Raw genomic sequence first — 14,612 nt, forward strand, 5'->3', positions numbered from 1 at the left:
AATGATAATTATCATCGCCACCACCAACACCACCAACACACAATCTGGACAATCTTTCTCTTTTTATTTCTCAACTTACTCAAGATCTTTTGTTGTTTATAATTGGAGAGAGATACATAAAGATAGAGAGTAAGAGAAAGCGAGGGAGATCCTCCGAGAGGAAGTAAGAGAGAGAAAGAGAGAGTGGAAAGTGAGAGAGACAGGAGAAAGAAACAAAGACGGAGAATCATCATCATCATCATCATCATCATCGTTTAACGTCCGTTTTCCGTGCTAGCACGGGTTGGACAGTTTGACAGGGGTCTGGGAAGCCAGGAGGCTGCACCAGGCTCCAGTCTGATCTGGCAGTGTTTCGACAGGTGGATGCCCTTCCTAACGCCAACCACTCTGTGAGCATAGTGGGTGCTTTTTTCGTGCCGCCTGCACAGGTGCCAGGGGGGCTGGCAGCGGCCACGATCGGTTGGTGCTTTTTACGTGCCACCAGCACAGAAGCCAGTCAAGGCGGCGCTGCAATCCGCCACGTTCGGATGGTGCTTTTTACGTGCTGAAAGGAAGCAACAGAAAGTAACAACCACACTCTTACCCGCGCGTAGAGCGGGTCACCTTCAGCTAGTATATATATATAAATGATGAATAACCAAACAAGAAAAACACACATGTGAGACAACTACACACACACACACACACCCAGAGCTAGATAAATTGTGTCTCCGTATGTATATATTTTCGGTAATGTGATCTGTACCTCTCCACAGTAACTATTTACAATCAGGTGAGAGAGAGAAAGAGAGACTCGTAAGAGACAGACAAAGCAGTACAGATAGTAAGAGAGGTGTCCCTAATGAGTGCGATGGAAGAGAAGGGGGTGGTAGCTAGAGAACGATGGGTCACGGTAATGAGCGGTGATGGTAGCTGAAACATTCTTTACCCATCACCGTGACGGGAGGATACATTTCCATTAATAAGACTCCGCCGGTTACGACGACGAGGGTCCCAGCTGATACGATCAACGGAACAGCTTGCTCGTGAAATTAACGTGCAAATGGCTGAGCATTCCACAGACACGTGTACCCTTAACGTAGTTCTCGGGGAAAATCAGCGTGACACAGAGAGTGACAAGGCTGACCCTTTGAAATACAAGTACAACTCATTTTTGCCAGCTGAGTGGACTGGAGCAACGTGAAATAAAGTGTCTTGCTCAAGGACACAACGCGTCGCCGGGAATCGAACTCACAACCTTACGATCATGAGCCGAATGCCCTAACCACTAAGCCACGCGCCCTCACACATTTCCATTACCAACGAGGTCGCCTACGATTCAAAAGCTACCAACCACTTCTAGCAAACATTATGTACTTTTGAAGGGATCTATTTCCCGTGTGTTCTTATTGATCCTTACTGATTTTCTCCATTCCCTGCATATAAAATCTGGGCAATCTTTCGTCTCTAGTAGACCTTTCCGTCGATTTCTGTAAAAAATTTTTTTTTTTACATATGGGCTTGCGGGAACTTTTGAAGTAATGAGAGCGAAAAAGACTAAGAGAAAGCGATTGTATGACGAGGGAAGTTCTTTTGAAGTTACCGTGCATGTGAAGCATTGATGTACATGTGTGTGTGTGTGTGTTTGATGGGGTGTGGGAGACAGACAGTATGTTGTGTAAGTGAAGTGCTTCTATTAGTGTGTGTGAAGAGACAGAGTAATGTGTGAAAGAAAGAGATAACTGAAATTTTTTAATCGGTGTATGTGTATATGTATGTATATTACTTCAAAAGTTCCCGCAAGCCCATATGTAAAAAAAATAAATTTTTTTACGGAAATCGACGGAAAGGTCTACTAGAGACGAAAGATCGCCAAAATCTGTTTTTCTGTCAGTCAACTTATAATTCAACTTCACCTCTTGCACTCGCATTGTTTTTAATGAGTACTAAGTATGAATTCCTACTCATCTCTTTTCTATCTCCTTTCCTACACACGAATACGTTAGTCTTTGTTATTTTACTTAGTTGTTTTATTGTTCAATGTTTTGCTCTAATTCTATTTTTCAAGGTTTTGCTTCCCTACCTTCTCTAATTATTCTATAGATTCAGCTATGATAACAAAGTAGTCAGTATACGGGAGTTAACCACAGACAGCCAACCTTAAACTGCTCTGCTACGTCCGAAGGACTACGATACACAGAAGTCGTGCTGACGACCAAAACTTTGAAGGGCTTCTGCCTGATTGCTTAATTCATGGCTGAATTCATTGCAGACTCTTAGTTTGTTGACAGACCCTCCATTCATGTTTACCCCTCAAAAACCATTCACCTAATATTCTCAGCGATCCCCAGTTTACAAAGCAAAGGAACCCGTTGAAGCCTTCTAGGTGTAGGAGGTTTACTCTGCTAAGCACTTCTCGTGTAGTTGTCTCATTAGGAAGTTGACATTGGTGGTACCTTTCCTGTTTAAGATCGAACCACTTCTCTTAAAGGCTACGATGACTTGCGTATTTGTTTTAAATTCGTTCCGGCAGTTTAAACGTGAATATTACAATCTTTGTTGAAATTAGTCGACGGAGAACAACTTCTCCACTCAGAAATTTGGCAACTAACACATAGGAAATAATTTGTTAGCCGATGTTAGAAACAGGAACGACAATATCTTGTTAGATTCATTAGTCCAGGCTATCTTTGGGTGAGGTAACACAACGATCTCGAAACACCGGGTATCCCAAAGTCCTCTTATGCTAATGAATCAAGTAATTTGTGATACAATCGTCTGAACAGAGGAGGTGTTCTCCATTGATGACATCTAACAGCGACATCCACTTCGACCTGGCGGAATGATTATGTAAGTCAATCGTTTTGATTCTCAATATACACATGACGACCTTGACTAATCATTGTCCTAATCAAATTGTACAATAACTATTTCTTTTTTTTTTTTTGTAACTTTTATCAACGGTTCGAACAATTTGATGCCTCTGTAGTTTCCTCTCTCCGGTGCATCACCTTTGTATTTGTTCACAATGATGCTAGCCCAAGTTGTTAGGTTGTGACACGTCCCTGCATTGTCTATCTGGTTGACTCTGAATGACTAGCCTACGTTTTACTTAGGATATTTTACGCAGCTCAGCGACTATTCCTGATAGACCAGCTACTTCCTCTGTGGTCATAACCTTAATTGCGCTTGCTATATAACAATTGCCCACCTGAATGGATGGTTCACCTGTTGGGCCTACTTAGGGACAAGCTTCTTTCTCCCAAGCATTCTTCTTTTTCAACATTCTTTATTTCTCTTTTTATTAAAAATTCCCTAACGAGGTGAGAAATCACTGAGTGTAAGGGACGATGAGGAAGGAGAAATCAAGATAGAAGGGATGAATTTACTTTAGACTTGAAAGAGCTCAGGTCATAGGGGAAACGGTGAAATGGAAGAGAGTTCCAAAGCCCGGCAATTAATTGTTTAGCACTTCTACATTTTTTTCTGGCATCGGTAAGTGAAAATATGCCATTATAATTCTATACACTCTTCCCGCTCACGCTATCCCGAACCTTCTTTCTTGCCTGGCATCATGGAATATTTCCGTTCTTCCCGTTACCGAACATTAGCAGGCCACTTCTGGTTTATCCTCATCTGACTTTAAGTCTCGCTTCTAACTACTTCATATTGGTCTTTGCTGCACGATTTTTCCAGTCATTCCAGGCTTGTCCCGTACCTTTTATAGAACTATTCCATCCCCTCTCTTCTATCCCGTCTGGCTGGGACCTTACACCAACCACAGATTTGTAGGGTAATTTGTTGAGTACTTGTATCGCAGAGTGGTCCCGGTTTGCGCAGACGCGCTACCCAGACGTAGCCAGTCGATCCTACGAGCTGACTGGCGCATGCACGATATATACGATATATACTTGTATCGATATATACATGTATACGATATATTTACTTGTATGTATACGATATATTTACTTGTATATATACGATATATACTTGTATCGCACGTCCCCGATTCGCGCCACTCTGCGATACAAGTACCAATTTGTTGCAGGTTGTAACATAGAAGGCAATTGAGTGTCATCTATGTGACAGGTCTCTACCCGTTCCTCTCTCCTGTCCTATGGCTCAACTAAAATTTTCATGAAATCTTTTTCATAGTGTTTTATACAATTGGGTCTGTTTAGTTCTTAATCTGAACTCATTTATTACTGACCAATAATGTGTGAGACATTCTTCAGCAGGGAAAAATTTAGTGTTCACAAACGACTTTCTACCGTTTTTTTTTTTTTTTTTTTCGCGATATAAAGATTTGGTCTCTGTCTGTTTACATGTGGTCATTTTCCTGCAATAAATTTGACCATTTACATCATGGAACTACTTCTAGAGACACACACACACAATATGTATGTGTGTGCGTGTGCTATAAGTATATAAAGATAAATTATCCTGGCGGGTACCGTACAAGTACTCCGGTATAGCCTGGTTCCAGGCTAACCGCATCGAGTAATAAGAAGCATCTAGGATCACGTGGGGTTAGCAATGACATTGCAATTCTTTTGATGGGTAAATCTTGGATTCGTTTCACTGAATTAGGAATAATTTCGATATGGTAAATCCAAAATAATTATAATGAATACGGAGACTGGAACATTTGCATATTTTTTATTTTTACAGTAAATTATACAGTATAATTGGTTTAGATAATTGGTTTGCCTTTCATCCTTTCAGGGTCGATAAATTAAGTACCATAAATTAAGTTGATGTAATCGACTTAATCCGTTTGTCTGTCCTTGTTTGTCCCCTCTATGTTTAGCCCCTTGTGGGTAGTAAAGAAATAGGTATTTCGTCTGTCTGCACGTTCTGAGTTCAAATTCCGCCGAGGTCGACTTTGCCTTTCATCCTTTCGGGGTCGAAATACTGGGGTCGATGTAATCGACTAGTCCCTTCCCCACAAATTTCACACCTTGTGCTTTAGTAGAAAGAATAATTGGTTTAGATATGACCAACACGTGTTTCTGCAGCAATTCATCTCTAGCTATGTTCCCGAATACAGCTTGATTCAAGGCATGTCCACAAATATGGCTTGAAGTAGACTGAGTTTATTTGTGCATGGCTAACATATTTTGCTAGTTTGCTATGGTTTTAGAGAGAAAAAAGGAAGTGAAGGGGATATTTATATTTATAGGTTTTAGGACGAAACAGGGTCCTAGACCTTAAAATAGGTCAAAGTGTATTCCTCAGTGTTTTGTACAACAATTACGTACTAAATTAGATTAAATAGAAAATAAATTAAATCCTATCAGATTAAATTATATATATATGCGCAGGAGTGGCTGTGTGGTAAGTAGCTTGCTTACCAACTACATGGTTCCGGGTTCAGTTCCACCGTGGGCAAGTGTCTTCTACTATAGCCTCGGGCCGACCAATGCCTTGTGAGTGGATTTGGTAGACGGAAACTGAAAGAAGCCCGTCGTATAATATGTATATGTATGTGTGTGTGTCTGTGTTTGTCCTTCAACATCGCTTGACAACCGATGTTGGTGTGTTTACGTCCCCGTAACTTAGCGGTTCGGCAAAAGACCGATAAAATAAGTACTAGGCTTGCAAAGAATAAGTCCTGAGGTCGATTTGCTCGACTAAAGGCGGTGCTCCAGCGTGGCCGCAGTCAAATGACTGAAATAAGTAAAAGAGAGTATATGTGGTATAAGGAACTTATTTATGGTGGCAATTCGAAAATTTCTCTGTGTAATGGAATTTTTTTTATTATATGCAGTTTCTACGTCCTGTGTGCGTTGCTATGATTTATAAAAAAGATATTTTAATGAGAATATCGATTGTGATATGAAATTCAAACCAGATATTCTCATTGAATTAAAATATCTTTGGTTCTACTTTGGCGTGTGATCTACAACTTCAAGAGCGATTACTTTAGGCTAGTTTTTAGTTCCTTTACTTTGCAAAACCCGCGGCTGCCAAACTCGTGCGATCTACGCGATTATCTTAATTATTATATTGTTTATTTTTGGTTTGTTATTGTTTACTAAGACACAAATGAATCGTGGTTTTATTATTATTAAAATAATGTTTACTCTCTTTTACTTGTTTCAATTATTTGACTGTGGCCATGCTGGAACACCGCCTTTAGTCGAGAAAATCGACCCCAGGACTTATTCTTTCTAATAGGACTTATTCTATCGGTCTCTTTTGTTATGTGGGGGTCACAAATACAGACACACAAACATATACGTACACTCGATGGACTTCTTTCAGTTTCCGTCTACCAAATCCACTAACAAGGCTTTGGTTGGTCTGAGGCTATAGCAGAAGACACTTGCCCAGGGTGCCACGCAGTGAGACTGAACCCGGAGCCATGTGGTTGGTAAGCAAGCTACTTACCACACAGCCACTCCTACACCTATATATATATATATATAATATATATATATATTATATATATATATTTGTGTGTGTTTGTTTTTATGTTCAATTGTAATAAAATCCTTTTGACATTAAATCCCTTTATTTCAGAATTACTCTGTCAAATGTAATGCTTATTTATTAACATTATTTTGAGTTCGTCACGAATTATCTGATAGCTTTGAGACTTTGATTATTCTATCGGTCTCTTTTTGCCAAACCGCTAAGTTACGGGGACGTAAACACACCAGCATCGGTTGTCAGACACACACACACACACACACATATACGACAGGCTTCTTTCAGTTTCCGTCTACCAAATCCACTCACAAGGCTTCGGTCGGCCCGAGGCTATAGTAGAAGACACCTGCCCAAGGTGCCACGCAGTGGGACTGAACCCAGAACCATGTGGTTGGTAAGCAAGCTACTTACCACACAGCCACTCCTGGCAAAAAAAAATGACCATCCCGAAATACAACAAAATTGTAAGAATTAAAAAAAAAAACATTTACAATGCTAAGTACGTACAAAAGAATTTATTGTAAATAAATCTTTAGCCAACATCTTAAATGTTTTTAGAAATTGAAAAGCAAAAAAAAAATAACCTAAAGTAATCACCCTTTGGGTTGTGGATCACACGCCAAAGTAGCATCGAGAAATTTTTCGAATTACTACATATTTATTAATTTACTAGCAGCATAGCCCGGCGTTGCCCGGGTATGTAAGAGCCCCTAGTAGGCAACGACTAATCCCAATGTAGTCCTTTCCCTCCAGGGAACGAAGGTGCATGTGGACGTTGCAATGTCTTGTCTTCACTGGAATACTTCTGTATATACGATGTTCCTAGCTGTCCGTTTGGGCGAAAACATGAAAACATCATTGCGCCTCCCAACGCGTGAACAGCCCACGTAGAGTTGACCGTGGGCGAAGCACTGTTCGCCCAAATGTAACCCAGCGACTTGTAGCGTTTGGCCTTGGATTTATTGATGGACATTGCGAAGCAGAGTTTAACAGGAAACTGAGAACGCCTGAAGTGGATTGTAGGTCAGCGCCCGACGGTTGAAGGTGCATCCGTGGAATGAAGACGTCCTCTCCCTTCCCACAACCGGTAAGTATTGTGGCCGTTATTAAATGTGGTGCCAAATGTTTCACAACCAAACGTGTGCCGTTGCACTGTTTAGGTGGAACCAAATTCCTGATGAGCATAATGGCGCACCGACTTTTAACTTCAGGATGTGTGGTGGCAGGCCTGGCGGTTCAAGTGAATTCAGGAATTCAACAGGATAATCGGCAAGCTGGGCGGGGTCTGCTGTCCTATCTATAGATTTGTAGACGTGGACATCACCAGGAATAGCTTCAAGTAGCTGGATATTGATGGAGTTGACGGTTGTAGTTTTGGGTGCGAGAATAGCTCTGCCTGCCAGCCATTTTAGGTCGCGTAAATTGTTTTGTAGGTCGTGGAAGACAGCGTCCCGGAGGCTAGCAGGGGTGTCGACAATGGTGCAAAGTGAGTCCAATTGAACGTAGCCATCCGCATCAGACAGCATCCTATTTTCACCGAGCAATAAGAGGTCCCTGGAGAATGCAGCGGATCCGCTGTCACCAATTAACTGCGCGCGCATGTTAGTTTGGAGGTGCAAGGGCCGCACATGTGCCCAAAGAGCTGACGACTTAAGGCACGCGCGCACGGCATCGGCACGGGTTCCTTTTGGAATAACAGGTAGAGTCTGCCTGAAGCCTCCTGAAAGAAGTAAAGTTAATCCTCCCATGGGGGCCGTAGAGTCTGCAGGGACCTGTCCAGTGCCTCAAGGGCGCCTTTGTGTGCCATAGTGCACTCGTCCCATACGATGAGTTTGCATCTGCGCAGAATGTCGGCCTGTTCTGAGTTCTTGGCGATGTTGCAGATAGGTGACTCGGACTTTGCCAGATCGAGCGGGAGTCTGAAGGCAGAGTGGGCGGTTCTGCCACCCGGAAGCAACGTGGACGCGATACCAGAGGAAGCTACAGCCAGGGCAATGTCCGTGTTGCGTCTGACCTCTGCCAGAATTAGTTTAGTGACGAAGGTTTTGCCAGTGCCGCCGGTGCATCAAGGAAGAAAATCCCCCCACGTTGCTGTCTGACAGAGTCTACGATGGTGTTGTAGGCTATGCGCTGGTCTGGAAGCAGCCGTGGTTCATTATCTTGGACGTACTGGTGCAGTTCCTCAATGCAGTAGGAAGTTTCGCGTAACAATTCAGCAGACATAACATTGGCGTGTTCACGTGTGGGTGGTGGAAGGCCGTACTCTGTTAAAGCAGACCCACCCATATCGATGACAGCGTCTTCGAGTTGAATGAGCGCAAAATTGTAAATGAAGTTGGTGAACGTGATCTCGGCGGAAGGGCAGTGTTGCTGAGCCGTACGTAAGAAGTCGTGCGACATGTCATCCCTGTATTTCATCCAGAGACTTAGTGGATCACTAAGCTGACATTTTTGAAGAAGGATTGCGAAAAGATGTCGTAGGGCCGAATGCGTTTGCAGTAAAGCACCCTCTGCCATCGTGGCGTCCCACTGGGAGTCATCCTCTAGAAGGCCAAGTCTCATACATGCTTCCCTGAAGGTGTCGCACAGAACCCCATTGACGGTACGTATATTGGCGAAACCTGTTGGACCAGTGACCTCATGTAGAAGGAGACGGAGGTAGAAGCATTCTTGCTGGTTTGGCGGGATGTTGTAAACTCGACCCAGGCAGGAGTCAAACTTGACGCCTGGGAAGCTTTCGACGTTTTTGCCGGATTTCCGTCGAACCCAGGTGTTTTTAGACCACACGAAGTACGATGGGACCTGTGGGTACAAAAGCGTTCGAGCGAAGTCATCACGTTGGCATAATTTGAAGAAACCAGTCAACGTTGTGTCTTTAGGGCTGGTGGCTATCTGCACAGCACTTTGCTCTGTGAAGTAAATCTGCTGTCCATTTTCCAAGTGTACAGCAAGCTGCACCACAGCCGGGTGTCTCTGATGGAGCGGGAAGCCGTAAATGCGCCAAAACGCTTCGTTGCTGCTGAGGTACCGGCCAGCCAAGTAGTTGGACACTTCGTCGCGACTGGTGGTCCTCTGGATGCTGAACATGGCAGCATCGCTGCCTTTGTTGATATATTTGCAGACATATTGTATTGACCTGATGGAGCTGCAGAACTCAACGTTGACGTGGGCTTTGAATATCTTCGACAGGAGAGGACAGTAGGGGACAATGTAGCTGTTGTCCACTTGATGTCGCCCAACCGTAATCGTGCGGCCTCCATTGGCTGGACTCCTTCGTTTGTACAGCGGATACCCATCGCCGCCTGTTTGAGTCTCCAAAGTGAACCGTTTAGGGATCCCTTTGAGCAGGCTAATCCGTTTTTGTAGCATGGTGTGTTGGCGTAATTTGGTCCACAGGGCCCGTGTACCATGGTAGTGCGGACAATTTCGTAGAGTCCGGGGTCCTCATCGGGGTCAGGAATCTCGGCAGAAATGAATTTGTCAATGTCATTAGTCTCGATTTTATGAGTGAGCCAAATTAAGATGTGAGCATGTGGCAAGCCCCTCTTTTGCCACTCGACCGAAAACATGTGGCACCTGACATGCCCGAAAATCTGACCTTAACTATCAAATCCTTCATTTTGCCCAAATTCAGACGGAAAACCCTAGCAACGATGTCGTGTCGATGGGTGTGAGATTGACCCGGGAGGAGTTCGCGAGTGATTTCGTCGCAGCTGGGATTGCACGTAGGTGATAAAGAGGTCCGGCCGGCCGTAAATGCGCACGTAGGTCAAGGCGTCTTGGGTCCTTTCACGCATATATCGCGGTCCTCCCGTGAAGGTGGAGGGTAGAATGCATGGCTTGCCGATGTTGCGAGGGTCATTTTCTTTGCAAACCGTCACGGAGATGAATGTAGGAGTCGGAGCGAAGTTTGGTCTGATTAAGTTTAATGTATAGCAGCCTTTCCGATTCCATTTTTGCGGCCATATCGACGGCGAACTGGTTGAATAGCTGACGACAACGGGGCAATAAGTTGAACTCACCCTCCCTGACCATGAACCGGTATGAGTAAAACGCCCTGCAGGAAACCGTCTTTGATTCCGCAGTAGTTTGATTGGAGGGCTGCCGTAAAGGAATTCCGAAGTGGTAGCCGTCTTCCCCATAAGGGAAAAGCAATGGATAGTGAAGCGCGTCATAAGATCTGTGAGTCTCGCTGATCCTGTGTAGGTTGTTACCACGGGAGGAGATGATTATGTCACGGCTGTTGTGTTGCTCTCCGTGTATAACTGCGGCAATTTCGTTGCACGCAGGTGCGTTGAAACGGCGTTCGTGCTCCCCGTGGGGTCGTTTATCAGCATCAATGACAACGGTGAAGTTTGGAGATGGAGCACTGTCCAAGGCATATCTGAAGCTGCAGACGTAGCTGTTGATATCATGAAGCATGGTTTGGAGACGGAGAAGAATGTCTTTGCGGGGAACATAGCTTGTACCCGGTATTATTCCAAGGCGTGCATCAACCTGGTGGTTGTAGTCGGCAATGAAGTATATTTGGAGGAAAGAAGACTGCTGAATCTCGTCTGGCAGAAGTGACCCAATAAGATGGTAGACCTGTCCCTGCACTTTGAAAGTAGGCATCCAGCCTTCTCTGGGAGGAATTTTGGCCCAAAAGAGGTCATTTGGAATGAGCAGTTGTACTTTCGAATTATTTCAAGGAATTGTGACGAATCGGGGGTTAAACCCGCCGCGAGATCCTTCAGTGGTTGAGGTGGTTCCCGTAGGGGTGGCAGGTCCACTTTGCCACCAGAGCAGCACAAACCAGGTGGCTCTCCGGGCCATTTCTTGGCTTTGCAAAACTGGCATACAATTGTCATTGACCCTATCTTGATGTCGTCACGCAAGGAGAAGTTAATTGTGGCGTCGTAGTTGAATGCTAGTGACAACCAGAAAGCGGGGGCAGGGGTACGTACACCACGAATGATATCCCGACGTTTGTTGATACTCTCAAGTCGAGTGCACCGTGCCTCAGCAGATTCAGATGCACGTGCGACAGCGGTAGCAGTGGCATCCCTTGAAAGCCTTTCAGCTCTCGCCTCAGCACCCTCTGAAGCCCTAGCAGAAGCAGTGTTAATGGCATGTCTGGATGTCCGAATAGTCCGTTGGTGTGGAGTTTCGGCAGATCGAGCCCTGGCTGTGTTTGCGGCGTTAGCAGCTTGGCGAGCTCTCCTCTGTTGAGGTGTTTCGGCAGCTTTGGCCATGGCTTTATTTGCGGCGTCAGCATCTTGGCGAGTTCTCCTCTGCTGTGAGGTTTCGACAGATCGTGTCCTGGCAGTGCTAGTGGCGTTAGCCGCATTCCGAATGGCCCTTTGTTCGGGGTTCTCGCGAGCTCTGCGGATGGAAGCACAGTAAGAAGCCCGCATGTTTTGGCTGGACTGTTGCTCTTTCGTCAACCTCGAGCGGAGGGAAGATCTGTACGCTGCGACCCTTGCAAGTCGGGTAGAACGGTCGCTAGTAGTTTCAGATGCCTGAGCAGCGGCATAACGGGAAGCTGTTTGCGAGAGGCGCAAGGCGGTTTCCTCGTGGGTCTCGCGTGCCCTTCTAGCCCTGGAAGCCGATGCCTTGGCCGTCCGAGGGCTGAGGAGGGTCCTTCTCTTCTTGGGTGGCATTTTGGTGGATAGCAATGTGTTTGGCAAAGGTGTAATAAAAAGGAACACGTGGGGTAAGTATTTTGGTGGATAGCAATGTGTTTGGTAAAGGTGTAATAAAAAGGAGCTCGTGGGGTAAGTATCCGAAAACGTATAAAAATGTACAAAAACTCCAAAAAGCTGGCAGCAATGTGATTGACAACAACGAAAAAGTCAAAAGTGATCAAACTGAACAAACGAAAGGAAAAGTTTTTTGATGCACACGACAAAAGTGGTTTATAATAAACCAAGAGTTTGCAAGTAGCGTCCGAGGACCGTTAGGGTACGTCAAAAATTGAAGGTAAAACGTTTGGGGTGGTAGTTATAAAGAAAGTTTAAACCAAAAAAGTATTCGAATAACTTGCGGCTGCAGCAGCTATTAGCAGAAGTGGCGGTGTTGGGGGTAAAGTCTCGAATGTAATTTCTTCCTGGTAGGAATTGGTTGGATCGAATTATCGATAGCTAAAAAGGTCAAGTTGCGTCCCCTAGACAGTCCGGTTTGTGTTTAATACACAAATTTGTTTGCTATGTGTGCCACATATGATTAAATTAACCGATTTTTTCCAATAATGTATCCTATTGGAATAAAAAGAGCTATATAGCTCCTTGGAGCAGACATGATGCTCGTTGTGAAAAAAAAAAGATTCCTGCCAATTTGTGAAAGATATTGTCGAAAATATGTCATCTTGAATTTGAACGCGATTTCCCAAAATGGCATGATTTTATCGATTGTTTCTGATGGTAAGGTATTGCATGGAAAACTAACGTCAGAATTGAGTTTCTTAGGGTAACATTAAGCTTCACCATGAGTTTGGTGAAAATCGATTGCAAGTTGTGAAAACTACCATAGATAATGCGTTGCATAAAAAAAGCTTAGATTCTCGAGTTGCGTCCCCTAGACAGTCTGTGGTTCATGTTTATGATTCTCGACCCCATGTCGAATTTATCAATTTTTTTCAGAACTGGGGGAACTTTTCAAAATTTTCGCTGCGTTAGTTTTGAATTATGACATTGGGCTATGTGTGTGTCAAGTTTCATCAGAATCGGTTGAAAGCCGTGGTCAGGGTGAGGGTACGAGAAAACAGACACACAGAAGCACGCACAGACAAACTGCCGTTTATATATATAGAGATAACTTACACTGTACTTGAGGACTGTCTCTTTTCCTTACCGTTGTTTTGCATATCATCATGGCTCGGCTTCGCGCACGAAGATAAGGAAGGCTGTCCACGTCGCGTGCATGCACGCTTATGACTGACAAGTCCGATATGAGAAAGGCAGGTCCGTGGGCAGTGTCCACAGACGAAGGTAACATCGGTGTGGTGTCAGAGGCGGCTCGCGCCTTCCTTCTGCGTCTCTTGTCTTTAAGTGCGTCTCTTCTTTGTTCCTCAAACTTGCTGACTGCGTTGAAGATCGTGTGACGCCAGACATCACGGTCCGCAGCCAGGTCTGAGCAGCATTGGTGGTTAATATGACATGCTGTTTGAGACTTCTTGGAGGCAGTCTTTGTAGCACTTCCTCGGAGCTCCTCTCACTCGGTGGCCGGTGAAGAGTTCGCCAAACAGGGCAATCTTTGAAAGGCGATGGTTCTCCATTCTGGAGACATACCCTGCCCATCGGAGGTGGTACTTCAGTAGCATGGCTTCAATGCTGGGGATCTCGGCCCGCTCCAAGACTTCAATGTTTGTGACGAAGTTACTCCAGTGAATGTTGAGGATGGTGCGGAGACATCGCTGGTGGAAGCGCTCGAGGAGACGGATGTGACGGCGGTAAGTGATCCAGGTTTCTGAGCCGTAGAGAAGAGTGGTGAGAACTACTGCCCTGTAGACACTGATCTTTGTTTTGTTCTTCAGGCCACCATTGTGCCAAACACGTTTCTACAATCTGCCAAAGGAGCTATTTGCCTTAGAAAGTCTATTGTCAATTTCCTTGTCAATCCTTGCATCGGATGAGATGATGCAGCCCAAGTATGTAAACTGCTGTATTGATTTCAGTTCGGTACCGCAGATAGTGATGTGGGTTGGTCGGTATTCTTCTTGGGGTGTAGGTTGGTGAAGTACCTCCGTCTTCTTGAGGCTGACCTCCAGGCCAAAGAGCTGCGAGGCGTCTGCAAAGCAGGACGTGATGCGCTGCAGAGCTCGCTCTGTGTGAGCGACAAGGACAGCGTCGTCTGCAAAGAGGTCTCGAATCAACCTCTCCTGGGTCTTGGTGTGGGCTTGGAGGTGCCGTTGATTGAAGAGACTACCATCCAGACGATACCTAACATACACCCCATCCTCATCCTCCATATCTTCAGTTGCATGCTTGATCATCATGCTGAAGAGAGTCGGTGCCAGGACGCAACCCTGCTTCACGCCGTTAGAAATGGGGAAGGGCTCCGACAGGTCAGCATTGAGTATGATCTGACCAGGTTGATTCTCGTGCAGCTGGATCACCATCTGTAGAAACTTGGTGGGACAGTCAAGTCGTTCCAGGATAAGCCATAGTCCTGTCCTGCTCACTGTATCAAATGTTTTTGTAAGGTCGACGAAAGTAGCA

At 44.9% G+C, this 14,612-nt stretch overlaps 1 long non-coding RNA gene across 2 annotated transcripts in view; it reads left to right on the top strand.

Moving 5' to 3' along the window:
• The first annotated feature begins 1,974 nt into the window (after positions 1-1,974).
• The window catches only part of LOC118767496, an 88,813-nt gene continuing 76,175 nt past the window's right edge, over positions 1,975-14,612 (top strand). Inside the window, exon 1 of one of the 2 annotated variants that reach the window (XR_005003419.1) lies at positions 1,975-2,829. This is a non-coding gene — a long non-coding RNA (uncharacterized LOC118767496). The remainder of the gene's footprint in view (positions 2,830-14,612) is intronic. The other variant, XR_005003418.1, reaches the window with a different exon arrangement.

This window comes from Octopus sinensis, linkage group LG22, assembly GCF_006345805.1.
Source record: "Octopus sinensis linkage group LG22, ASM634580v1, whole genome shotgun sequence".
NCBI lineage: Eukaryota > Metazoa > Mollusca > Cephalopoda > Octopoda > Octopodidae > Octopus > Octopus sinensis.